The sequence below is a fragment of the Cetorhinus maximus genome, chromosome 2 (genome assembly GCF_964194155.1).
Source record: "Cetorhinus maximus chromosome 2, sCetMax3.hap1.1, whole genome shotgun sequence".
Taxonomy (NCBI): domain Eukaryota; kingdom Metazoa; phylum Chordata; class Chondrichthyes; order Lamniformes; family Cetorhinidae; genus Cetorhinus; species Cetorhinus maximus.
The window spans coordinates 48,828,938-48,855,704 of record NC_135880.1 but is presented as its reverse complement, the minus strand read 5'-3'; the positions used below and the strand labels follow the sequence as shown (position 1 = coordinate 48,855,704).

The following is a 26,767-nucleotide window of genomic DNA, read 5'->3' as shown; positions in this document are numbered from 1 at the left end:
TGTTGATTTGGAGAAGAACGGAGAGGATCAGTTGGAGAAAACACAAGCAATGAAGAAGTTCACAGGGTGGTAGAGGAAGAAAGATCCATCTGAGTATCATCAATGAAAGGTAAGGTTAGATTGGCCTTATCCCAAGGCATGAACTTGCTGAAGGAGGTGATTGAAGGAAGATTAGAAGGATGTAGACCAAGAGGGAGAAAGAGAATAATGATGTTAGACAACTTGAAATGGGAGGTTCCTACAAGCAATTGAAGAGGAAAGTGCGAGACCACAGGGCATTTGGGAAATGAACACCTGAGAACCTGCCCATCGGCAGATCTCTGATCCTGGTTCCAGAAGAGCCAGTGTGTAGTAACTGAAGGTATAGCCTCTCCTACTGGCTATCAGGATCATGTGATCGTTCTTGGAGGCACCGACCAATGAGACCTAAGCACGGATAATCCGGGGGAGGGGAGTGGGGGTTGGGGAGGGGCTTCTTGTTGAGGACCTTGTTCAAGTATGTAGCATCAGAAAAGCTCTCTGTAATAAAGTTAACTGTTTCTTGTTCAAACCTGTCTGGTACGTCAAGTCATTACATTTGGTGATGAGGGTAAAATAACTCCAACGCTGCACCTCACTTGTTAACGTGCGTACATCAAATCTTAAGCAAAAAGAAAAGAATACTCACCAGTCATGTCACTCTTCAGCAGAATCGACCCTTACGATGAGACTGGAAGGCTGGAGCCAGTAAGTAGAGCGCTTTGGTTTTTATTTCGTAGCGAACAAAATTACCACGGAGCAAAAGAAGAAAGCAACCCTCTTCGGTGTATGTGGTAGCAAGACATACAATCTCATCCGCAGCCTGACTGCCCCGAATGCACCCAATTCTAATTCCTTTAACGAATTAATGGACCTCGTGAAAAAGCTTTTCCAGCTGAAGCCATCCCACATTGATAGTATCCTCATTCACAATGTCCCCATTGACAATATCCTCATCCACAATGTCCCCATTGACAATATCCTCATTCACAGCATCCCCATTGACAATAGCCTCATTCAGAGTGTCCCCATTGACGATATCTTCATCCACAATGTCCCCACTGACAATATCTTCATCCACAATGTCCCCACTGACAATACCCTCATTCACAGTGTCCCATTGACAATATCCTCATCCACAGCATCCCCACTGACAATATCCTCATTCACAGTGTCCCCATTGAAATTGTCCTCATCCAGAGTGTCCCCATCGACAGTATGCTCATCCACAGTGTCCCCATTGACAGTATTCCCCTCCAGTGTCCCCATTGACAATATCCTCATTCAGTGTCCCCATTGACAATTTCCTCATCCACAGTGTCCCCCTTGACAGTATCCTCACCCGCAGTGTCCCCATTGACAGTATCCTCATCCACAGTGTCCCCACTGACAGTATTCCTCTCCACAGTGTCCCCATTGACAATATCCTCATCCACAGTGTCCCCGGTAATAATATCCTCATCCACAGTCTCCCCATTGACAATATCCTCATCTACAGAGTCTCCATTGACAATTTCCTCATCCACAGTCTCCCCATTGACAATATCCTCATCCACGTTGTCCCCATTGACAATGTCCTCATCCACATTGTCCCCATTGACAATATCCTCATCCACATTGTCCCCATTGACAATATCCTCATCCACGTTGTCCCCATTGACAATATCCTCATCCACATTGTCCCCATTGACAATATCCTCATCCACATTGTTCCCATTGACTATATCCTCATCCACATTGTCTCCATTGACAATATCCTCATCCACATTGACCCCATTGACAATATCCTCATCCACATTGACCCCATTGACAATATCCTCATCCACATTGTCCCTATTGACAATATCCTCATCCACATTGTCCCCATTGGCAGTATCCTCATCCACAGTTGGCTCATTGACATTATCCTCATCTGCAGTATCCCGATTGACGATATCCTCATCCACAGTTGCCCCCTTGATCGTACCCTCATCCACAGTTTACCCATTGAAAATATCCTCTTCCACAGTGTCCTCATTGACTTTAGAAGGCAAATGGAATGCTATCCTTTATTACAAGAGGGATTGAACATAAAAGTAGGGATTTTATGTTTCCATTATACAGGGCATTCGAGAGACTGCACCCCGAATACTGTGTGCAGTTTTGGTCTCCTTATTTAAGGAAGGATGTAAATTCATTGGAGGCGGTTTAAAGGTTTACTAGATTAATACCTGGGATGATTGGGTTGTCTTATGAGGAAAGGTTGGACAGACTGAACTTGTTTCCACTGGAGTTTAGATGAGTGAGGGGTGATTTGAGTGAAGTATACAAGATCCTGAACAGCCTTGACAAGGTGGACATCGAAATGATGTTTTCTCTTCTGTGTGAGTCCAGAACTAGGGGGCATTGTTTTAAAATTAGGTGTTGTCCTTTTAGGACAGAGATGAGGAGAATTTTTTTGTCTCAAAGGGTTGTGCGACCTTGGAACTCTCTGCCTCAGAAGGTGGTGAAGGTGGGGTCATTCAATATTTTTAAGGCGGGGTAGGTAAATTCTTGTTAGGCAAGGGGATCAAAGGTTATCAGGGTTAGATGGGAATGTGTTAATCGAAACACAAGAAGATCAGCTATGATCTTATTGAATGGCGGAGCAGGCTCGAGGGGCTGAGTGGTCTACTCCTGTTCCTATTTCTTATGTTCTTATTGAATAATGCGGAGGTTTAAGTTTAACTCCAGCATTAGAGCCCTGGGAGAGTCCATCACAACCTATATAGCGAAGTATAAGCAGTTGATAGAATACCAGAGCTTCGGGGACACACTCAATGATATGCTGTTGGACCAATTAGTTTGCGGAGTTCATGACGACGCCAGTCAACACTATTTACTTGCAGAAGTCGATATCGATTTGAAGTGCACCATGGAAATAGCACTCGCCATGGAAAGTTCTGCGAGACACCCGCAGGCTTTAAAACATTTACAACATGTTCTTCAGGTGGGGCGGGAACCTACCACCGAAAACCAGAGACACAGCAGCGAAGCGAGAGGCAATGTCCGCTGTTAGAAAAATGAAAAGGCCTCATAGAAACATTTCATCAGTGACTCCAAGGTTAACCTGTTATAGATATGGGGGTGACCACGTACCAGGCACCTACAGATTCAAGGAGGCAGAATGCCATTACTGCCATAAGAAAGGTCACGTAATAAAGCAACCCCAGACAAAATTGAAACAGCCTATAAAGCAGCAAGCCAATATGATTGAATTGAATAATACAATAGAACGTAAAGCTGCCGATACCGACATCTATTCCCTGTAGAACGTCACAGCTGTACAAACTGAACCTATTAGTGTCACAATCCAAGTTAATGGGAAGTCACTAATAATGGAGGTAGATACGGGAGCCTCAAATACAGTGGTGGGAGAGCACACATTTACATGCCTAAATGACGATACCCAGCCACTGAGTCTGGAGCGGACAACTGCTCAATTGAAGACATACACTGGAGAACCTGTACAGATAAAGGGCATCACCACAGTACCTGTGTCTTATCGACAACAGACAGCCCAGCTTCCAGTGATCATAGTGACAGGTGAAGGACTTAGTCTTCTGGGCCGAGACTGGTTACAAAAATATCAAGCTTAACTGGTCTGAAATATTTCACTTGAGAACAGGAGGAGTTCCTGAACTGTTAAGGAAATACAACAGTGTATTTTGTGACAAATTAGGGAAATTAAAGGGCTTGCAAGCAAAACTATATGCAGATTCTCAGGCGATACCCTGATTCTTTAAGGCTAGCCCTGTGCCTTATGCCTTAAAGGAGAAGGTGGATGCTGGTTAGAAAAGCTAGGCGGCATCCAACCAGTCCAATTTTCAGATTGGGCCGCGCCCATAGTCCCAATGGTGAAACCTGATCAAACTATATGCATTTGTGGGGACAGCCAAACAGGATAAATATCATATCCTGAGGATAGATGACTTATATACAAAGCTAGCTGGAGGCAAATCCTATTCAAAACTGGACATGAACCATGCTTACCAACAATTAGAGCTAGAAAGCACGTCTAGAGGATACGTAATCATCAACACACACAAGGAATTTATCAATATACTTCCCTACCCTTTGGAGTATCACCTGCCGGTGCAATCTTCCAAAGGATAATGGAGAGTCTTTTGCAAGGACTTCCCCGAATAGTAGTATACCTAGATGATATTCTGATCACAGGGTCAACTGAAACCGAGCACTTGACCAACCTGGAAGAGGTGCTAAGAAGATTCTTGGAAGCTGCTGTATGATTAAAGAAAGAGAAATGTACATTCTAAGCACCAGAAGTTACTTACCTGAGTCACAAGGTGGATGCCATGGGTTTGCATCCAGTAGAAGGGAAAGTTAGGGCAATCAAAGATGCGCCCTCTCTGTCCTGTGTAACCAAACTCAAGACTTTTCTGGGCATGATCAACTATTAAAGCTGCTTCTTGCTGAACTTGTCAACAGTGTTAGTGTCATTACACTTGTTGTTAAAAAGAAATCACTGTTGGCTGTGGAATTCACAACAGGAAGAAGCTTTTATGAATGCTAAGATGCTATTATGTTCATCATGCTTGTTGGTACAGTACGACCCATTGAAAGAACTGTTATTAACATGTGATGCATCTCCTTATGGTGTGGGAGCTGTGTTATCATATAGAATGGAGGACGGATCAGAAAGGCCCATTGGTTAAGTAAAAAAGGAAATAAGGAAATCAAAGAGAGGGCATGAAAAAAGGTTAGCAAGTAAAGTTAAAGATAACCCAAAGATGTTTTACCAATACATTAATGCTAAAAGGTTAGTTATCAGAGATGAAGATGGAAACTTGTGTGTGGATGCAGAGGCTGTGGGAAGGGTTTTGAATGAATATTTTGTCTTTGTGTTCACAAAGGAAAGGGAGGATGTAGATATAGTAGCCCAGGAGGAACACTGCGAGATATTGGACGGGATAGTCATAAAGAGAGAGGAAGTACTCGAAGGGTTGAAATCCTTGAAAGTTGATAAGTCAACAGGGCCAGATGGATTGTTTCCAAGGCTGCTGAAGGAAGTCAGGGAGGAGATAGCAGATGCTCTGAGGATGATTTTCCAATCTTCACTAGATACAGGATGGTACTGGAGGACTGGAGAAATGCAAACGTAGTTCCATTGTTTAAAAAGGGATCAAAGGAAATGCCAAACTTATAGGCCAGTTAGTCTTATATCGGTGGTGAGCAAATTAGTAGAATCAATCCTAAGAGATAGGATTAACTGTCATGTGGAAAGGCATGGACTAGTCAGGGATGGTCAGCATGGGTTTGTTAAAGGAAGGTCTTACCTCACAAATTTGATTGAATTCTTTGAGAAAGTGACAAGAAGGATTGATGAAGGTAGTGCAGTGGATGTTGTGTACATGAATTTTAGCAAGGCATTTGACAAGGTCCCACCTGGCAGATTGGTCAAGAAAGTAAAAGCCCATGGGATTCAGGATAATGTGGCAAACTGGATAAAAGGTTGGCTTTGTAACAGGAAACAAAGGGTAATGGTCGATGGATGCCCTTGCGAATGGAAAGTTGTCTCAAGTGGTGTTCCACAGGGCTCGGTGTTGGGACACTTGTGTTATATATTAACGATTTGGACGTGAATGTGGGGGGCACGATTGGGAAATTTGCAGATGACACAAAGATTGGCCGAGTAGTGGATAGTGTAGGGGATAGCCATAATCTCCAAAACAATATAGATGGGTTGATGGAGTGGGCGGTAAAGTGGCAGATGGAAGTGTGAGGTCATACATTTAGGGAGGTCAAACAGTTACAGGGATTACACAATAAATGGGAATATACTAAGAGGGGTAGATACAGTCAGAGATCTTGGCGTACAAGTATACAGGTCCCTGAAGGCAGTACACAAGGTTGTAAAGAAGGCATATGGAATGCTCTCCTTCATTGGCAGAGGTATAGAATATAAAAGTAAGGATATAGTGTTGGAATTGTATAAAACACTGGTGAGGCCACAACTGGAGTATTGTGTGCAGTTCTGGTCACCACATTACAGGAAGGACATAATAGCTATGGAGAGGGTGCTGAGGTTTACAAGAATGTTGCCAGGGTTAGAAAAGCGTAGCTATGAGAAGAGATTGGATAGGTTGGGGTTATTTTCCTTAGAACAAAGAAGGCTGAAAGGTGACTTGATTGAGGTGTACAAAATTGTGAGGGGAATAGATAGAGTGGACAGGATAAAATTGTTTCCCCTTGGTGGAGAATTCTAGAACCAATGGACATAGATTTAAGATAAGTGGCAGAAGGTGTAAGGGGGACATGAGGAAGAACTTTTTTATGCAGAGGGTAGTGGGTGTCTGGAATTCACTGCCCAAGTTGGTAGTAGAAGCAGAAACTCTATACTCTTTTAAAAAGTACTTGGATCTGCACCTTAAGAGCTGTAAGCTGCAGGGGTATGGGCCGGGTGCAGGAAGGTGGGATTAGAAAGGGCACCTGGGTGTCCTCGGGCTGGCATGGACAAGATGGGCCAAATGGCCTCCTTCTGTGCTGTAACTTTTCTATGGTTCTATGGCTCTATGTCTCAATAACCCTCTCCACAGCCGAGAAGGGTTATTCCCAACTGGAAAAGGAAGGTTTATTGGATATATTCAGAGTGAAGAAATTCCACCAGTATCTGCATGGATGGCATTTCACCATTGTGTCAGACCATAAACCATTAATGGGTTTATTCAGTGAGGATAAGGCCATTCTGCCAATAGCATCAGCAAGAATTTAACGTTGGGCTTTGATATTATCTGCATATGAATATACCTTAATGCACCATCCTGTCTTCTATATTGCAAATGCAGACGCATTCAGTCATCTCCCATTACCAGATAGCATTGTAAATGCTCCAGTGCCACAAAAAGTTGTGCTGAATTTCGTGGATTCTTCACCTGTGTGTGTGAAGCAAGTTGGAAATTGGATGAACAGAGATCCAATTTTGTCAAAAGTCCGAGACCTTGTATTGCAAGGGTGGTCAAATTCACCAGTGTGTGAAGAGATCAGACATTCCATGGCTGAAAATCAGAGTTAAGTTGTCAAGATGTAATCTTGTTGTGGAGATCAAGAGTTGTCGTCCCTTCACAAGGAAGAGAACCACTCTTGACAGAGCTTCACAGTGCGCATCCAGGCATATTGAAGATGAAAATGCTTGTGCGAAGCTATGTCTGATGGCCAGGCATTGACAGTGACACTGAAAGCATGGCCAAGCATTGTCTCCATTGTCAGCGACAACAGAAGTTGCCATTTTCGGCTCCACTGCATCCGTGGGAGTGGCTGGTCAACCTGGGTTTGACTACATATTGATTATGTAGGGCCATTCTTAGGTACCGTGTTTTTATTGATCTAAATGGATGGGTGTGTATGAAGTCAGATCACGGACATTGAGCGCAACTATTGAAAAACTGCATCAATGTTTTTTTATACATGGCCCACCGGAAGTCATCGTTTCAGATAACAGTAGTCTTTACCAGTACAGAGTTTCAGAGATTCATGAGTTTAAATGGAATCAGGCATAGTAAAACAGCATCATATCATCCCTCATCAAATGGTTCAGCTGAAAGAGCAAACTTTCAAATCTGGAATGAAGAGGTTATCGGAAAGTATCGTAGAAACTTGACTTTCTCTCTTTCTTCTCAGTTATCGTACGACGCCTCATTCAACTACACGTTCAATGTCGTCTGAATTATTGATGAAACGCTGCATACATACAATGTTAAGTCTGGTGTTTCCAAACTTAGAGGGGAAAGTAGAGAAGAATCAGAGTAATCAAAAATTGGATCACGGTATTCATAACAAAACTCACAGATTCACTGCAGGAGACAGTTTTCATGTGGAATTTTGAAAGTGGACCTTGTGGAACAATTATCTCAGAAAGTGGTCCCTTGTTCTTCCAGATGAAAGTGGAAGACTGAATTGTTCGAAAACATGTGGACCATCTTTGGAATAGAGAGACATTCCAACAACCAGCTATTCCACCTGTGATTAACATTGAACAATTAATCCCTGAGGTGACAGATCAACCTAGAATAGACATGCCCGATGTTTCTGTAGAGTTGCCAAACCCTGAATTGCCACTTTCAAATGATGTTTCTGGCACTGCAGTTCCTGATTATGTTGATCCTGTGGAAGACCCTCAAGTAGTAAAGCTACGCCTCTCTAACCGTCTAAGGAAAGAACCTCAGAGACTTAATCTTTAATCACCTAAATTGTATATATGTATATGTTGTGGGATATTCAAATTTTCTCTGCAAAGAGAAACTGTAAAGATCTAAAGGGCGAAGAAATGTGGTCACTGAAGGTATAGCCTTTCCTACTGTCTATCAAGGGTCACATGATTGTTCTTGGAGGCTCCCACCAGTGAGCCCTAAGCGCAGATAATCTGGGGGAGATGACATGGCTTCTTGTCGAGGTCCTGGTTCAAGCATGTAGCATCTGAAAAGCTCTCTGTGTCTTGTTGAAACCTGTCTGGTACGTCAAGTCATTATACAGTGACTGTTCCTGTTGGAATCAGTGATTTTCTCCCTGTTTATCCCCTGTTCTTGTACAGTCAGTGATTTGCTCCATGCTCCCTGTTCCTTCTTGCATCCTTGTTCCTTGAACAGCAGTGATTTGCTCCCAGTTAAGTATTCTCTGTTCCTATGGAATCAGTGATTTTCTCCCTGTTTACCTGCTTCTGAGACAGTCAGTGATTTTCTCCCTGATCCCTGATCCTGGTGCAATCAGTGATTTTCTCCTTGTTTATTCCCTGTTCCAGGTACAGTCAGTGATTTTTCTCCTTGCTTATTCCCTGTTCCAGGTAGTCAGTGATTTTTCACCTTGTTTATTCCTTGTTCCAGGTACAGTCAGTGATTTTTCTCCTTGTTTATTTCTTGTTCCAGGTACAGTCTGTGATATTCTCCTTGTTTATTCCCTATTCCAGGTAGAGTCTGTGATTTTCTCCTTGTTTATTCCCTGTTCCAGGTACAGTCAGTGACTTTCTCCCTGTTCCTGATACAAGTAGTGACGTTCTCCTTGTTTATCGCCTCTCCTGGTACAGCCTGTGATTTTTCTCCTTGTTTATTCCCTGTTCCAGGTACAGTCAGTGATTTTTCTCCTTGTTTATTCCTTGTTCCAGCTACAGTCAGTGATTTTTCTCCTTATTTATTCCTTGTTCCAGGTACAGTCTGTGATATTCTCCTTGTTTATTCCCTATTCCAGGTACAGTCTGTGATTTTCTCCTTGTTTATTCCCTGTTCCAGGTACAGTCAGTGAAATTCTCCCTGTTCCTGATACAATTAGTGACGTTCTCCTCGTTTATCCCCTCTCCTGGTACAGCCTGTGATTTTTCTCCTTGCTTATTCCCTGTTCCAGGTACAGTCAGTGATTTTTCTCCTTATTTATTCCCTGTTCCAGGTACAGTCAGTGATTTTTCTCCTTATTTATTCCCTGTTCCAGGTACAGTCTGTGGTTTTCTCCTTGTTTATTCCCTGTTCCTGGTACAGTCTGTGATTTTCTCCTTGTTTATTCCCTGTTCCTGGTACAGTCAGTGATTTACCCCTCATTTATTCCCTGTTCCAGGTACAGTCTGTGATTTTTCTCCTCGTTTATTCCCTGTTCCAGGTACAGTCTGTGACGTTCTCCTTGTTTATTCGCTGTACAGGTAGAGTCTGTGACTTTCTCTTTGTTTATTCCCTGTTCCAGGTACAGTCTGTGACTTTCTCCTTGTTTATTCCCTGTTCCAGGTACAGTCTGTGACTGTCTCCTTGTTTAATCCCTGTTCCAGATACAGTCTGTGACTTTCTCCTTGTGTATTCCCTGTTCCAGGTACAGTCTGTGACTTTCTCCTTGTTTATTCCCTGTTCCAGATACAGTCTGTGACTTTCTCCCTGTTCCAGATACAGTCTGTGACTTTCTCCTTGTTTATTCCCTGTTCCAGGTACAGTCTGTGATTTTCTCCTTGTTTATTCCCTGTTCCAGGTACAGTCTGTGACTTTCTCCTTGTTTATTCCCTGTTCCAGGTACAGTCTGTGACTTTCTCCTTATTTATTCTCTGTTCCAGGTACAGTCTGTGACTTTCTCCTTGTTTATTCCCTGTTCCAGGTACAGTCTGTGACTTTCTCCGTCATCCTGATACAAGTAGTGACGTTCTCCTTGTTTATCCCCTCTCCTGGTACAACCTGTGATTTTTCTCCTTGTTTATTCCCTGTTCCAGGTACAGTCAGTTACTTTCTCCCTGATACAAGTAGTGACGTTCTCCTTGTTTATCCCTTCTCCTGGTACAACCTGTGATTTTTTTCCTTGTTTATTCCCTGTTCCAGGTACAGTCAGTGATTTTTCTCCTTGTTTATTCCTTGTTCCAGGTACAGTCAGTGATTTTTCTCCTTGTTTATTCCTTGTTCCAGCTACAGTCAGTGATTTTTCTCCTTATTTATTCCTTGTTCCAGGTACAGTCTGTGATATTCTCCTTGTTTATTCCCTATTCCAGGTACAGTCTGTGATTTTCTCCTTGTTTATTCCCTGTTCCAGGTACAGTCAGTGAAATTCTCCCTGTTCCTGATACAATTAGTGACGTTCTCCTCGTTTATCCCCTCTCCTGGTACAGCCTGTGATTTTTCTCCTTGCTTATTCCCTGTTCCAGGTACAGTCAGTGATTTTTCTCCTTATTTATTCCCTGTTCCAGGTACAGTCAGTGATTTTTCTCCTTATTTATTCCCTGTTCCAGGTACAGTCTGTGGTTTTCTCCTTGTTTATTCCCTGTTCCTGGTACAGTCTGTGATTTTCTCCTTGTTTATTCCCTGTTCCTGGTACAGTCAGTGATTTACCCCTCATTTATTCCCTGTTCCAGGTACAGTCTGTGATTTTTCTCCTCGTTTATTCCCTGTTCCAGGTACAGTCTGTGACTTTCTCCTTGTTTATTCGCTGTACAGGTAGAGTCTGTGACTTTCTCTTTGTTTATTCCCTGTTCCAGGTACAGTCTGTGACTTTCTCCTTGTTTATTCCCTGTTCCAGGTACAGTCAGTGATTTTTCTCCTTGTTTATTCCTTGTTCCAGCTACAGTCAGTGATTTTTCTCCTTATTTATTCCTTGTTCCAGGTACAGTCTGTGATATTCTCCTTGTTTATTCCCTATTCCAGGTACAGTCTGTGATTTTCTCCTTGTTTATTCCCTGTTCCAGGTACAGTCAGTGAAATTCTCCCTGTTCCTGATACAATTAGTGACGTTCTCCTCGTTTATCCCCTCTCCTGGTACAGCCTGTGATTTTTCTCCTTGCTTATTCCCTGTTCCAGGTACAGTCAGTGATTTTTCTCCTTATTTATTCCCTGTTCCAGGTACAGTCAGTGATTTTTCTCCTTATTTATTCCCTGTTCCAGGTACAGTCTGTGGTTTTCTCCTTGTTTATTCCCTGTTCCTGGTACAGTCTGTGATTTTCTCCTTGTTTATTCCCTGTTCCTGGTACAGTCAGTGATTTACCCCTCATTTATTCCCTGTTCCAGGTACAGTCTGTGATTTTTCTCCTCGTTTATTCCCTGTTCCAGGTACAGTCTGTGACTTTCTCCTTGTTTATTCGCTGTACAGGTAGAGTCTGTGACTTTCTCTTTGTTTATTCCCTGTTCCAGGTACAGTCTGTGACTTTCTCCTTGTTTATTCCCTGTTCCAGGTACAGTCTGTGACTGTCTCCTTGTTTAATCCCTGTTCCAGATACAGTCTGTGACTTTCTCCTTGTGTATTCCCTGTTCCAGGTACAGTCTGTGACTTTCTCCTTGTTTATTCCCTGTTCCAGATACAGTCTGTGACTTTCTCCCTGTTCCAGATACAGTCTGTGACTTTCTCCCTGTTCCAGGTACAGTCTGTGACTTTCTCCTTGTTTATTCCCTGTTCCAGGTACAGTCTGTGACTTTGTCCTTGTTAATTCCCCGTTCCAGGTACAGTCTGTGACTTTCTCCTTGTTTATTCCCTGTTCCAGGTACAGTCTGTGATTTTCTCCTTGTTTATTCCCTGTTCCAGGTACAGTCTGTGACTTTCTCCTTGTTTATTCCCTGTTCCAGGTACAGTCTGTGACTTTCTCCTTATTTATTCTCTGTTCCAGGTACAGTCTGTGACTTTCTCCTTGTTTATTCCCTGTTCCAGGTACAGTCTGTGACTTTCTCCTTGTTTATTCCCTGTTCCAGATACAGTCTGTGACTTTCTCCCTGTTCCAGATACAGTCTGTGACTTTCTCCCTGTTCCAGGTACAGTCTGTGACTTTCTCCTTGTTTATTCCCTGTTCCAGGTACAGTCTGTGACTTTCTCCTTGTTTATTCCCCGTTCCAGGTACAGTCTGTGACTTTCTCCTTGTTTATTCCCTGTTCCAGGTACAGTCTGTGACTTTCTCCTTGTTTATTCCCTGTTCCAGGTACAGTCAGTGACTTTCTCCTTGTTTATTCCCTGTTCCAGGTACAGTCTGTGACTTTCTCCTTCTTTATTCCCTCTTTCTGGTACAGTCTGTGACTTTCTCCTTGTTTATTCCCTGTTCCAGGTACAGTCTGTGACTTTCTCCTTGTTTATTCCCTGTTCCTGGTACAGTCAGTGACTTTCTCCTTGTTTATTCCCTGTTCTTGTACAGTCAGTGATTTGCTCCATGCTCCCTGTTCCTTCTTGCATCCTTGTTCCTTGAACAGCAGAGATTTGCTCCCAGTTAAGTATTCTCTGTTCCTATGGAATCAGTGATTTTCTCCCTGTTTACCTGCTTCTGAGACAGTCAGTGATTTTCTCCCTGATCCCTGTTCCTGGTGCAATCAGTGATTTTCTCCTTGTTTATTCCCTGTTCCAGGTACAGTCAGTGATTTTTCTCCTTGTTTATTCCCTGTTCCAGGTAGTCAGTGATTTTTCTCCTTGTTTATTCCTTGTTCCACGTACAGTCAGTGATTTTTCTCCTTGTTTATTTCTTGTTACAGGTACAGTCTGTGATATTCTCCTTGTTTATTCCCTATTCCAGGTACAGTCTGTGATTTTCTCCTTGTTTATTCCCTGTTCCAGGTACAGTCAGTGACTTTCTCCGTGATCCTGATACAAGTAGTGACGTTCTCCTTGTTTATCCCCTCTCCTGGTACAACCTGTGATTTTTCTCCTTGTTTATTCCCTGTTCCAGGTACAGTCAGTTACTTTCTCCCTGATACAAGTAGTGACGTTCTCCTTGTTTATCCCTTCTCCTGGTACAACCTGTGATTTTTTTCCTTGTTTATTCCCTGTTCCAGGTACAGTCAGTGATTTTTCTCCTTGTTTATTCCTTGTTCCAGGTACAGTCAGTGATTTTTCTCCTTGTTTATTTCTTGTTCCAGGTACAGTCTGTGACTTTGTCCTTGTTAATTCCCCGTTCCAGGTACAGTCTGTGACTTTCTCCTTGTTTATTCCCTGTTCCAGGTACAGTCTGTGACTTTCTCCTTGTTTATTCCCTGTTCCAGGTACAGTCTGTGACTGTCTCCTTGTTTAATCCCTGTTCCAGATACAGTCTGTGACTTTCTCCTTGTGTATTCCCTGTTCCAGGTACAGTCTGTGACTTTCTCCTTGTTTATTCCCTGTTCCAGATACAGTCTGTGACTTTCTCCCTGTTCCAGATACAGTCTGTGACTTTCTCCCTGTTCCAGGTACAGTCTGTGACTTTCTCCTTGTTTATTCCCTGTTCCAGGTACAGTCTGTGACTTTGTCCTTGTTAATTCCCCGTTCCAGGTACAGTCTGTGACTTTCTCCTTGTTTATTCCCTGTTCCAGGTACAGTCTGTGATTTTCTCCTTGTTTATTCCCTGTTCCAGGTACAGTCTGTGACTTTCTCCTTGTTTATTCCCTGTTCCAGGTACAGTCTGTGACTTTCTCCTTATTTATTCTCTGTTCCAGGTACAGTCTGTGACTTTCTCCTTGTTTATTCCCTGTTCCAGGTACAGTCTGTGACTTTCTCCTTGTTTATTCCCTGTTCCAGATACAGTCTGTGACTTTCTCCCTGTTCCAGATACAGTCTGTGACTTTCTCCCTGTTCCAGGTACAGTCTGTGACTTTCTCCTTGTTTATTCCCTGTTCCAGGTACAGTCTGTGACTTTCTCCTTGTTTATTCCCCGTTCCAGGTACAGTCTGTGACTTTCTCCTTGTTTATTCCCTGTTCCAGGTACAGTCTGTGACTTTCTCCTTGTTTATTCCCTGTTCCAGGTACAGTCAGTGACTTTCTCCTTGTTTATTCCCTGTTCCAGGTACAGTCTGTGACTTTCTCCTTCTTTATTCCCTCTTTCTGGTGCAATCAGTGATTTTCTCCTTGTTTATTCCCTGTTCCAGGTACAGTCAGTGATTTTTCTCCTTGTTTATTCCCTGTTCCAGGTAGTCAGTGATTTTTCTCCTTGTTTATTCCTTGTTCCACGTACAGTCAGTGATTTTTCTCCTTGTTTATTTCTTGTTACAGGTACAGTCTGTGATATTCTCCTTGTTTATTCCCTATTCCAGGTACAGTCTGTGATTTTCTCCTTGTTTATTCCCTGTTCCAGGTACAGTCAGTGACTTTCTCCGTGATCCTGATACAAGTAGTGACGTTCTCCTTGTTTATCCCCTCTCCTGGTACAACCTGTGATTTTTCTCCTTGTTTATTCCCTGTTCCAGGTACAGTCAGTTACTTTCTCCCTGATACAAGTAGTGACGTTCTCCTTGTTTATCCCTTCTCCTGGTACAACCTGTGATTTTTTTCCTTGTTTATTCCCTGTTCCAGGTACAGTCAGTGATTTTTCTCCTTGTTTATTCCTTGTTCCAGGTACAGTCAGTGATTTTTCTCCTTGTTTATTTCTTGTTCCAGGTACAGTCTGTGATATTCTCCTTGTTTATTCCCTATTCCAGGTACAGTCTGTGATTTTCTCCTTGTTTATTCCCTGTTCCAGGTACAGTCTGTGATTTTCTCCTTCTTTATTCCCTGTTCCAGGTACAGTCAGTGACTTTCTCCCTGTTCCTGATACAAGTAGTGACGTTCTCCTTGTTTATCGCCTCTCCTGGTACAGCCTGTGATTTTTCTCCTTGTTTATTCCCTGTTCCAGGTACAGTCAGTGATTTTTCTCCTTGTTTATTCCTTGTTCCAGGTACAGTCAGTGATTATTCTCCTTGTTTATTTCTTGTTCCAGGTACAGTCTGTGATATTCTCCTTGTTTATTCCCTATTCTAGGTACAGTCTGTGATTTTCTCCTTGTTTATTCCCTGTTCCAGGTACAGTCAGTGATTTTCCCCTCATTTATTCCCTGTTCCAGGTACAGTCTGTGATTTTTCTCCTTGTTTATTCCCTGTTCCAGGTACAGTCTGTGACTTTCTCCTTGTTTATTCCCTGTTCCAGGTACAGTCTGTGACTTTCTCCTTGTTTATTCCCTGTTCCAGGTACAGTCTGTGACTTTCTCCTTGTTTATTCCCTGTTCCAGGTACAGTCTGTGACTTTCTCCTTGTTTATTCCCTGTTCCAGATACAGTCTGTGACTTTCTCCTTGTTTATTCCCTGTTCCAGGTACAGTCTGTGACTTTCTCCTTGTTTATTCCCTGTTCCAGATACAGTCTGTGACTTTCTCCCTGTTCCAGATACAGTCTGTGACTTTCTCCCTGTTCCAGGTACAGTCTGTGACTTTCTGCTTGTTTATTCCCTGTTCCAGGTACAGTCTGTGACTTTCTCCTTGTTTATTCCCTGTTCCAGGTACAGTCTGTGACGTTCTCCTTGTTTAATCCCTGTTCCAGATACAGTCTGTGACTTTCTCCTTGTGTATTCCCTGTTCCAGGTACAGTCTGTGACTTTCTCCTTGTTTATTCCCTGTTCCAGATACAGTCTGTGACTTTCTCCCTGTTCCAGATACAGTCTGTGACTTTCTCCCTGTTCCAGGTACAGTCTGTGACTTTCTCCTTGTTTATTCCCTGTTCCAGGTGCAGTCTGTGATTTTCTCCTTGTTTATTCCCTGTTCCAGGTACAGTCTGTGACTTTCTCCTTGTTTATTCCCTGTTCCAGGTACAGTCTGTGACTTTCTCCTTGTTTATTCTCTGTTCCAGCTATAGTCTGTGACTTTCTCCTTGTTTATTCCCTGTTCCAGGTACAGTCTGTGACTTTCTCCTTGTTTATTCCCTGTTCCAGATACAGTCTGTGACTTTCTCCCTGTTCCAGATACAGTCTGTGACTTTCTCCCTGTTCCAGGTACAGTCTGTGACTTTCTCCTTGTTTATTCCCTGTTCCAGGTACAGTATGTGACTTTCTCCTTGTTTATTCCCCGTTCCAGGTACAGTCTGTGACTTTCTCCTTGTTTATTCCCTGTTCCAGGTACAGTCTGTGACTTTCTCCTTGTTTATTCCCTGTTCCAGGTACAGTCAGTGATTTTCTCCTTGTTTATTCCCTGTTCCAGGTACAGTCTGTGACTTTCTCCTTCTTTATTCCCTGTTTCTGGTACAGTCTGTGACTTTCTCCTTGTTTATTCCCTGTTCCAGGTACAGTCTGTGACTTTCTCCTTGTTTATTCCCTGTTCCTGGTACAGTCAGTGACTTTCTCCTTGTTTATTCCCTGTTCTTGTACAGTCAGTGATTTGCTCCATGCTCCCTGTTCCTTCTTGCATCCTTGTTCCTTGAACAGCAGAGATTTGCTCCCAGTTAAGTATTCTCTGTTCCTATGGAATCAGTGATTTTCTCCCTGTTTACCTGCTTCTGAGACCGTCAGTGATTTTCTCCCTGATCCCTGTTCCTGGTGCAATCAGTGATTTTCTCCTTGTTTATTCCCTGTTCCAGGTACAGTCAGTGATTGTTCTCCTTGTTTATTCCCTGTTCCAGGTAGTCAGTGATTTTTCTCCTTGTTTATTCCTTGTTCCAGGTACAGTCAGTGATTTTTCTCCTTGTTTATTTCTTGTTACAGGTACAGTCTGTGATATTCTCCTTGTTAATTCCATATTCCAGGTACAGTCTGTGATTTTCTCCTTGTTTATTCCCTGTTCCAGGTACAGTCAGTGACTTTCTCCGTCATCCTGATACAAGTAGTGACGTTCTCCTTGTTTATCCCCTCTCCTGGTACAACCTGTGATTTTTCTCCTTGTTTATTCCCTGTTCCAGGTACAGTCAGTGACTTTCTCCCTGATCCTGATACAAGTAGTGACGTTCTCCTTGTTTATCCCTTCTCCTGGTACAACCTGTGATTTTTTTCCTTGTTTATTCCCTGTTCCAGGTACAGTCAGTGATTTTTCTCCTTGTTTATTTCTTGTTCCAGGTACAGTCTGTGATATTCTCCTTGTTTATTCCCTATTCCAGGTACAGTCTGTGATTTTCTCCTTGTTTATTCCCTGTTCCAGGTACAGTCTGTGATTTTCTCCTTGTTCATTCCCTGTTCCAGGTACAGTCAGTGACTTTCTCCCTGTTCCTGATACAAGCAGTGACGTTCTCCTTGTTTATCCCCTCTCCTGGTACAGCCTGTGATTTTTCTCCTTGTTTTTTCCCTGTTCTAGGTACAGTCAGTGATTTTTCTCCTTGTTTATTCCTTGTTCCAGGTACAGTCAGTGATTTTTCTCCTTGTTTATTTCTTGTTCCAGGTACAGTCTGTGATATTCTCCTTGTTTATTCCCTATTCTAGGTACAGTCTGTGATTTTCTCCTTGTTTATTCCCTGTTCCATGTACAGTCAGTGATTTTCCCCTCATTTATTCCCTGTTCCAGGTACAGTCTGTGATTTTTCTCCTTGTTTATTCCCTGTTCCAGGTACAGTCTGTGACTTTCTACTTGTTTATTCCCTGTTCCAGGTACAGTCTGTGACTTTCTCCTTGTTTATTCCCTGTTCCAGGTACAGTCTGTGACTTTCTCCTTGTTTATTCCCTGTTCCAGGTACAGTCTGTGACTTTCTCCTTGTTTATTCCCTGTTCCAGATACAGTCTGTGACTTTCTCCTTGTTTATTCCCTGTTCCAGGTACAGTCTGTGACTTTCTCCTTGTTTATTCCCTGTTCCAGATACAGTCTGTGACTTTCTCCCTGTTCCAGATACAGTCTGTGACTTTCTCCCTGTTCCAGGTACAGTCTGTGACTGTCTGCTTGCTTATTCCCTGTTCCAGGTACAGTCTGTGACTTTCTCCTTGTTTATTCCCTGTTCCAGGTACAGTCTGTGACATTCTCCTTGTTTAATCCCTGTTCCAGATACAGTCTGTGACTTTCTCCTTGTGTATTCCCTGTTCCAGGTACAGTCTGTGACTTTCTCCTTGTTTATTCCCTGTTCCAGATACAGTCTGTGACTTTCTCCCTGTTCCAGATACAGTCTGTGACTTTCTCCCTGTTCCAGGTACAGTCTGTGACTTTCTCCTTGTTTATTCCCTGTTCCAGGTACACTCTGTGATTTTCTCCTTGTTTATTCCCTGTTCCAGGTACAGTCTGTGACTTTCTCCTTGTTTATTCCCTGTTCCAGGTACAGTCTGTGACGTTCTCCTTGTTTATTCCCTGTTCCAGGTACAGTCTGTGACTTTCTCCTTGTTTATTCCCTGTTCCAGATACAGTCTGTGACTTTCTCACTGTTCCAGATACAGTCTGTGACTTTCTCCCTGTTCCAGGTACAGTCTGTGACTTTCTCCTTGTTTATTCCCTGTTCCAGGTACAGTCTGTGACTTTCTCCTTGTTTATTCCCCATTCCAGGTACAGTCTGTGACTTTCTCCTTGTTTATTCCCCGTTCCAGGTACAGTCTGTGACTTTCTCCTTGTTTATTCCCTGTTCCAGGTACAGTCAGTGACTTTCTCCTTGTTTATTCCCTGTTCCAGGTACAGTCTGTGACTTTCTCCTTCTTTATTCCCTCTTTCTGGTACAGTCTGTGACTTTCTCCTTGTTTATTCCCTGTTCCAGGTACAGTCTGTGACTTTCTCCTTGTTTATTCCCTGTTCCTGGTACAGTCAGTGACTTTCTCCTTGTTTATTCCCTGTTCTTGTACAGTCAGTGATTTGCTCCATGCTCCCTGTTCCTTCTTGCATCCTTGTTCCTTGAACAGCAGAGATTTGCTCCCAGTTAAGTATTCTCTGTTCCTATGGAATCAGTGATTTTCTCCCTGTTTACCTGCTTCTGAGACAGTCAGTGATTTTCTCCCTGATCCCTGTTCCTGGTGCAATCAGTGATTTTCTCCTTGTTTATTCCCTGTTCCAGGTACAGTCAGTGATTGTTCTCCTTGTTTATTCCCTGTTCCAGGTAGTCAGTGATTTTTCTCCTTGTTTATTCCTTGTTCCAGGTACAGTCAGTGATTTTTCTCCTTGTTTATTTCTTGTTACAGGTACAGTCTGTGATATTCTCCTTGTTTATTCCCTATTCCAGGTACAGTCTGTGATTTTCTCCTTGTTTATTCCCTGTTCCAGGTACAGTCTGTGACTTTCTCCTTCTTTATTCCCTGTTTCTGGTACAGTCTGTGACTTTCTCCTTGTTTATTCCCTGTTCCAGGTACAGTCTGTGACTTTCTCCTTGTTTATTCCCTGTTCCTGGTACAGTCAGTGACTTTCTCCTTGTTTATTCCCTGTTCTTGTACAGTCAGTGATTTGCTCCATGCTCCCTGTTCCTTCTTGCATCCTTGTTCCTTGAACAGCAGAGATTTGCTCCCAGTTAAGTATTCTCTGTTCCTATGGAATCAGTGATTTTCTCCCTGTTTACCTGCTTCTGAGACCGTCAGTGATTTTCTCCCTGATCCCTGTTCCTGGTGCAATCAGTGATTTTCTCCTTGTTTATTCCCTGTTCCAGGTACAGTCAGTGATTGTTCTCCTTGTTTATTCCCTGTTCCAGGTAGTCAGTGATTTTTCTCCTTGTTTATTCCTTGTTCCAGGTACAGTCAGTGATTTTTCTCCTTGTTTATTTCTTGTTACAGGTACAGTCTGTGATATTCTCCTTGTTAATTCCCTATTCCAGGTACAGTCTGTGATTTTCTCCTTGTTTATTCCCTGTTCCAGGTACAGTCAGTGACTTTCTCCGTCATCCTGATACAAGTAGTGACGTTCTCCTTGTTTATCCCCTCTCCTGGTACAACCTGTGATTTTTCTCCTTGTTTATTGCCTGTTCCAGGTACAGTCAGTGACTTTCTCCCTGATCCTGATACAAGTAGTGACGTTCTCCTTGTTTATCCCTTCTCCTGGTACAACCTGTGATTTTTTTCCTTGTTTATTCCCTGTTCCAGGTACAGTCAGTGATTTTTCTCCTTGTTTATTCCTTGTTCCAGGTACAGTCAGTGATTTTTCTCCTTGTTTATTTCTTGTTCCAGGTACAGTCTGTGATATTCTCCTTGTTTATTCCCTATTCCAGGTACAGTCTGTGATTTTCTCCTTGTTTATTCCCTGTTCCAGGTACAGTCTGTGATTTTCTCCTTGTTCATTCCCTGTTCCAGGTACAGTCAGTGACTTTCTCCCTGTTCCTGATACAAGCAGTGACGTTCTCCTTGTTTATCCCCTCTCCTGGTACAGCCTGTGATTTTTCTCCTTGTTTTTTCCCTGTTCTAGGTACAGTCAGTGATTTTTCTCCTTGTTTATTCCTTGTTCCAGGTACAGTCAGTGATTTTTCTCCTTGTTTATTTCTTGTTCCAGGCACAGTCTGTGATATTCTCCTTGTTTATTCCCTATTCTAGGTACAGTCTGTGATTTTCTCCTTGTTTATTCCCTGTTCCATGTACAGTCAGTGATTTTCCCCTCATTTATTCCCTGTTCCAGGTACAGTCTGTGATTTTTCTCCTTGTTTATTCCCTGTTCCAGGTACAGTCTGTGACTTTCTACTTGTTTATTCCCTGTTCCAGGTACAGTCTGTGACTTTCTCCTTGTTTATTCCCTGTTCCAGGTACAGTCTGTGACTTTCTCCTTGTTTATTCCCTGTTCCAGGTACAGTCTGTGACTTTCTCCTTGTTTATTCCCTGTTCCAGATACAGTCTGTGACTTTCTCCTTGTTTATTCCCTGTTCCAGGTACAGTCTGTGACTTTCTCCTTGTTTATTCCCTGTTCCAGATACAGTCTGTGACTTTCTCCTTGTTTATTCCCTGTTCCAGATACAGTCTGTGACTTTCTCCCTGTTCCAGATACAGTCTGTGACTTTCTCCCTGTTCCAGGTACAGTCTGTGACTGTCTGCTTGCTTATTCCCTGTTCCAGGTACAGTCTGTGACTTTCTCCTTGTTTATTCCCTGTTCCAGGTACAGTCTGTGACATTCTCCTTGTTTAATCCCTGTTCCAGATACAGTCTGTGACTTTCTCCTTGTGTATTCCCTGTTCCAGGTACAGTCTGTGACTTTCTCCTTGTTTATTCCCTGTTCCAGATACAGTCTGTGACTTTCTCCCTGTTCCAGATACAGTCTGTGACTTTCTCCCTGTTCCAGGTACAGTCTGTGACTTTCTCCTTGTTTATTCCCTGTTCCAGGTACACTCTGTGATTTTCTCCTTGTTTATTCCCTGTTCCAGGTACAGTCTGTGACTTTCTCCCTGTTTATTCCCTGTTCCAGGTACAGTCTGTGACTTTCTCCTTGTTTATTCCCTGTTCCATGTACAGTCTGTGACTTTCTCCTTGTTTATTCCCTGTTCCAGATACAGTCTGTGACTTTCTCCCTGTTCCAGATACAGTCTGTGACTTTCTCCCTGTTCCAGGTACAGTCTGTGACTTTCTCCTTGTTTATTCCCTGTTCCAGGTACAGTCTGTGACTTTCTCCTTGTTTATTCCCCATTCCAGGTACAGTCTGTGACTTTCTCCTTGTTTATTCCCCGTTCCAGGTACAGTCTGTGACTTTCTCCTTGTTTATTCCCTGTTCCAGGTACAGTCAGTGACTTTCTCCTTGTTTATTCCCTGTTCCAGGTACAGTCTGTGACTTTCTCCTTCTTTATTCCCTGTTTCTGGTACAGTCTGTGACTTTCTCCTTGTTTATTCCCTGTTCCAGGTACAGTCTGTGACTTTCTCCTTGTTTATTCCCTGTTCCTGGTACAGTCAGTGACTTTCTCCTTGTTTATTCCCTGTTCTTGTACAGTCAGTGATTTGCTCCATGCTCCCTGTTCCTTCTTGCATCCTTGTTCCTTGAACAGCAGAGATTTGCTCCCAGTTAAGTATTCTCTGTTCCTATGGAATCAGTGATTTTCTCCCTGTTTACCTGCTTCTGAGACAGTCAGTGATTTTCTCCCTGATCCCTGTTCCTGGTGCAATCAGTGATTTTCTCCTTGTTTATTCCCTGTTCCAGGTACAGTCAGTGATTGTTCTCCTTGTTTATTCCCTGTTCCAGGTAGTCAGTGATTTTTCTCCTTGTTTATTCCTTGTTCCAGGTACAGTCAGTGATTTTTCTCCTTGTTTATTTCTTGTTACAGGTACAGTCTGTGATATTCTCCTTGTTTATTCCCTATTCCAGGTACAGTCTGTGATTTTCTCCTTGTTTATTCCCTGTTCCAGGTACAGTCAGTGACTTTCTCCGTCATCCTGATACAAGTAGTGACGTTCTCCTTGTTTATCCCCTCTCCTGGTACAACCTGTGATTTTTCTCCTTGTTTATTCCCTGTTCCAGGTACAGTCAGTGACTTTCTCCCTGATCCTGATACAAGTAGTGACGTACTCCTTGTTTATCCCATCTTCTGGTACAACCTGTGATTTTTCTCCTTGTTTATTCCCTGTTCCAGGCACAGTCAGTGATTTTTCTCCTTGTTTATTCCTTGTTCCAGGTACAGTCAGTGATTTTTCTCCTTGTTTATTTCTTGTTCCAGGTACAGTCTGTGATATTCTCCTTGTTTATTCCCTATTCCAGGTACAGTCTGTGATTTTCTCCTTGTTTATTCCCTGTTCCAGGTACAGTCTGTGATTTTCTCCTTGTTTATTCCCTGTTCCAGGTACAGTCAGTGACTTTCTCCCTGTTCCTGATATAAGTAGTGACGTTCTCCTTGTTTATCCCCTCTCCTGGTACAGCCTGTGATTTTTCTCCTTGTTTATTCCCTGTTCCAGGTACAGTCAGTGATTTTTCTCCTTGTTTATTCCTTGTTCCAGGTACATTCAGTGATTTTTCTCCTTGTTTATTTCTTGTTCCAGGTACAGTCTGTGATATTCTCCTTGTTTATTCCCTGTTCCAGGTACAGTCAGTGATTTTCCCCTCATTTGTTCCCTGTTCCAGGTACAGTCTGTGATTTTTCTCCTTGTTTATTCCCTGTTCCAGGTACAGTCTGTAACTTTCTCCTTGTTTATTCCCTGTTCCAGGTACAGTCTGTGACTTTCTCCTTGTTTATTCCCTGTTCCAGGTACAGTCTGTGACTTTCTCCTTGTTTATTCCCTGTTCCAGGTACAGTCTGTGACTTTCTCCTTGTTTATTCCCTGTTCCAGATAAAGTCTGTGACTTTCTCCTTGTTTATTCCCTGTTCCAGGTACAGTCTGTGACTTTCTCCTTGTTTATTTCTTGTTCCAGGTACAGTCTGTGATATTCTCCTTGTTTATTCCCTATTCTAGGTACAGTCTGTGATTTTCTCCTTGTTTATTCCCTGTTCCAGGTACAGTCAGTGATGTTCCCCTCATTTATTCCCTGTTCCAGGTACAGTCTGTGATTTTTCTCCTTGTTTATTCCCTGTTCCAGGTACAGTCTGTGACTTTCTCCTTGTTTATTCCCTGTTCCAGGTACAGTCTGTGACTTTCTCCTTGTTTATTCCCTGTTCCAGGTACATTCTGTGACTTTCTCCTTGTTTATTCCCTGTTCCAGGTACAGTCTGTGACTTTCTCCTTGTTTATTCCCTGTTCCAGATACAGTCTGTGACTTTCTCCTTGTTTATTCCCTGTTCCAGGTACAGTCTGTGACTTTCTCCTTGTTTATTCCCTGTTCCAGGTACAGTCTGTGACTTTCTCCCTGTTCCAGATAAAGTCTGTGACTTTCTCCCTGTTCCAGGTACAGTCTGTGACTTTCTGCTTGTTTATTCCCTGTTCCAGGTACAGTCAGTGACTTTCTCCTTGTTGATTACTGTTCCAGATACAGTCTGTGACTTTCTCCCTGTTCCAGATACAGTCTGTGACTTTCTTCCTGTTCCAAGTACTGTCTGTGACTTTCTCCTTGTTTATTCCCTGTTCCAGGTACAGTCTGTGACTTTCTCCTTGTTTATTCCCTGTTCCAGGTACAGTCTGTGACTTTGTCCTTGTTTATTCCCTGTTCCAGGTACAGTCTGTGACGTTCTCCTTGTTTATTCCCTGTTCCAGGTACAGTCTGTGACTTTCTCCTTGTTTATTCCCTGTTCCAGGTACAGTCTGTGACTTTCTCCTTGTTTATTCCCTGTTCCAGGTACAGTCTGTGACTTTCTCCTTGTTTATTCCCTGTTCCAGGTACAGTCTGTGACTTTCTCCTTGTTTATTCCCTGTTCCAGGTACAGTCTGTGACTTTCTCCTTGTTTATTCCCTGTTCCAGATACAGTCTGTGACTTTCTCTCTGTTCCAGGTACAGTCTGTGACTTTCTCCCTGTTCCAGGTACAGTCTGTGACTTTCTCCTTGTTTATTCCCTGTTCCAGGTACAGTCTGTGACTTTCTCCTTGTTTATTCCCCGTTCCAGGTACAGTCTGTGACTTTCTCCTTGTTTATTCCCTGTTCCAGGTACAGTCTGTGACTTTCTCCTTGTTTATTCCCTGTTCCAGGTACAGTCAGTGACTTTCTCCTTGTTTATTCCCTGTTTCTGGTACAGTCAGTGACTTTCTCCTTGTTTATTCCCTGTTCTTGTACAGTCAGTGATTTGCTCCATGCTCCCTGTTCCTTCTTGCATCCTTGTTCCGTGAACAGTAGAGATTTGCTCCCAGTTAAGTATTCTCTGTTCCTATGGAATCAGTGATTTTCTCCCTGTTTACCTGCTTCTGAGACAGTCAGTGATTTTCTCCCTGATCCCTGTTCCTGGTGCAATCAGTGATTTTCTCCTAGTTTATTCCCTGTTCCAGGTACAGTCAGTGATTTTTCTCCTTGTTTATTCCTTGTTCCAGGTACATTCAGTGATTTTTCTCCTTGTTTATTTCTTGTTCCAGGTACAGTCTGTGATATTCTCCTTGTTTATTCCCTATTCCAGGTACAGTCTGTGATTTTCTCCTTGTTTATTCCCTGTTCCAGGTACAGTCAGTGACTTTCTCCCTGATCCTGATACAAGTAGTGACGTTCTCCTTGTTTATCCCCTCTCCTGGTACAGCCTGTGATTTTTCTCCTTGTTTATTCCCTGTTCCAGGTACAGTCAGTGATTTTTCTCCATGTTTATTCCTTGTTCCAGGTACAGTCAGTGATTTTTCTCCTTGTTTATTTCTTGTTCCAGGTACAGTCTGTGATATTCTCCTTGTTTATTCCCTATTCCAGGTACAGTCTGTGATTTTCTCCTTGTTTATTCCCTATTCCAGGTACAGTCTGTGATTTTCTCCTTGTTTATTCCCTGTTCCAGGTACAGTCAGTGACTTTCTCCCTGTTCCTGATACAATTAATGACGTTCTCCTTGTTTATCCCCTCTCCTGGTACAGCCTGTGATTTTTCTCCTTGTTTGTTCCCTGTTCCAGGTACAGTCAGTGATTTTTCTCCTTGTTTATTCCCTGTTCCAGGTACAGTCTGTGACTTTCTACTTGTTTATTCCATGTTCCAGGTACAGTCTGTGACTTTCTCCTTGTTTATTCCCTGTTCCAGGTACAGTCTGTGACTTTCTCCTTGTTTATTCCCTGTTCCAGGTACAGCCTGTGACTTTCTCCTTGTTTATTCCCCGTTCCAGGTACAGTCTGTGACTTTCTCCTTGTTTATTCCCTGTTCCAGGTACAGTCTGTGACTTTCTCCTTGTTTCTTCCCTGTTCCAGATACAGTCTGTGACTTTCTCCCTGTTCCAGATACAGTCTGTGACTTTCTCCCTGTTCCAGGTACAGTCTGTGACTTTCTCCTTGTTTATTCCCTGTTCCAGGTACAGTCTGTGATTTTCTCCTTGTTTATTCCCTGTTCCAGGTACAGTCTGTGACTTTCTCCTTGTTTATTCCCTGTTCCAGGTACAGTCTGTGACTTTCTCCTTGTTTATTCTCTGTTCCGGGTAATGTCTGTGACTTTCTCCTTGTTTATTCCCTGTTCCAGGTACAGTCTGTGACTTTCTCCTTGTTTATTCCCTGTTCCAGATACAGTCTGTGATTTTCTCCCTGTTCCAGGTACAGTCTGTGACTTTCTCCCTGTTCCAGGTACAGTCTGTGACTTTCTCCTTGTTTATTCCCTGTTCCAGGTACAGTCTGTGACTTTCTCCTTGTTTATTCCCCGTTCCAGGTACAGTCTGTGACTTTCTCCTTGTTTATTCCCTGTTCCAGGTACAGTCTGTGACTTTCTCCTTGTTTATTCCCTGTTCCAGGTACAGTCTGTGACTTTCTCCTTGTTTATTCCCTGTTCCAGGTACAGTCAGTGACTTTCTCCTTGTTTATTCCCTGTTCCAGGTACAGTCTGTGACTTTCTCCTTGTTTATTCCCTGTTTCTGGTATAGTCTGTGACTTTCTCCTTGTTTATTCCCTGTTCCAGGTACAGTCTGTGACTTTCTCCTTGTTTATTCCCTGTTCCAGGTACAGTCTGTGACTTTCTCCTTGTTTATTCCCTGTTCCTGGTACAGTCAGTGACTTTCTCCTTGTTTATTCCCTGTTCCAGGTACAGTCTGTGACTTTCTCCTTGTTGATTACTGTTCCAGATACAGTCTGTGACTTTCTCCCTGTTCCAGATACAGTCTGTGACTTTCTTCCTGTTCCAAGTACAGTCTGTGACTTTCTCCTTGTTTATTCCCTGTTCCAGGTACAGTCAGTGATTTTTCTCCTTGTTTATTCCTTGTTCCAGGTAC

The 26,767-nt window shown here is 42.8% G+C and overlaps 3 long non-coding RNA genes across 3 annotated transcripts; all 3 read left to right on the top strand.

Annotated features, from left to right (window-relative positions):
- Positions 1 to 14,436: 14,436 nt before the first annotated feature.
- LOC144694281 (uncharacterized) lies at positions 14,437 to 15,553 on the top strand. Its single transcript, XR_013579702.1, has 4 exons — positions 14,437 to 14,633; positions 14,740 to 14,905; positions 14,947 to 15,265; positions 15,349 to 15,553. It is a non-coding gene; the product is annotated as an uncharacterized LOC144694281 (long non-coding RNA).
- Positions 15,554 to 18,833: 3,280 nt separating this feature from the next.
- LOC144694273 (uncharacterized) lies at positions 18,834 to 21,279 on the top strand. Its single transcript, XR_013579700.1, has 4 exons — positions 18,834 to 19,926; positions 20,039 to 20,316; positions 20,358 to 20,676; positions 20,801 to 21,279. It is a non-coding gene; the product is annotated as an uncharacterized LOC144694273 (long non-coding RNA).
- Positions 21,280 to 21,840: 561 nt separating this feature from the next.
- On the top strand, positions 21,841 to 23,504 carry LOC144694265 (uncharacterized). The gene is made up of 4 exons (XR_013579699.1): positions 21,841 to 22,494; positions 22,607 to 22,772; positions 22,814 to 23,050; positions 23,421 to 23,504. It is a non-coding gene; the product is annotated as an uncharacterized LOC144694265 (long non-coding RNA).
- The last annotated feature ends 3,263 nt before the right edge of the window (positions 23,505 to 26,767 follow it).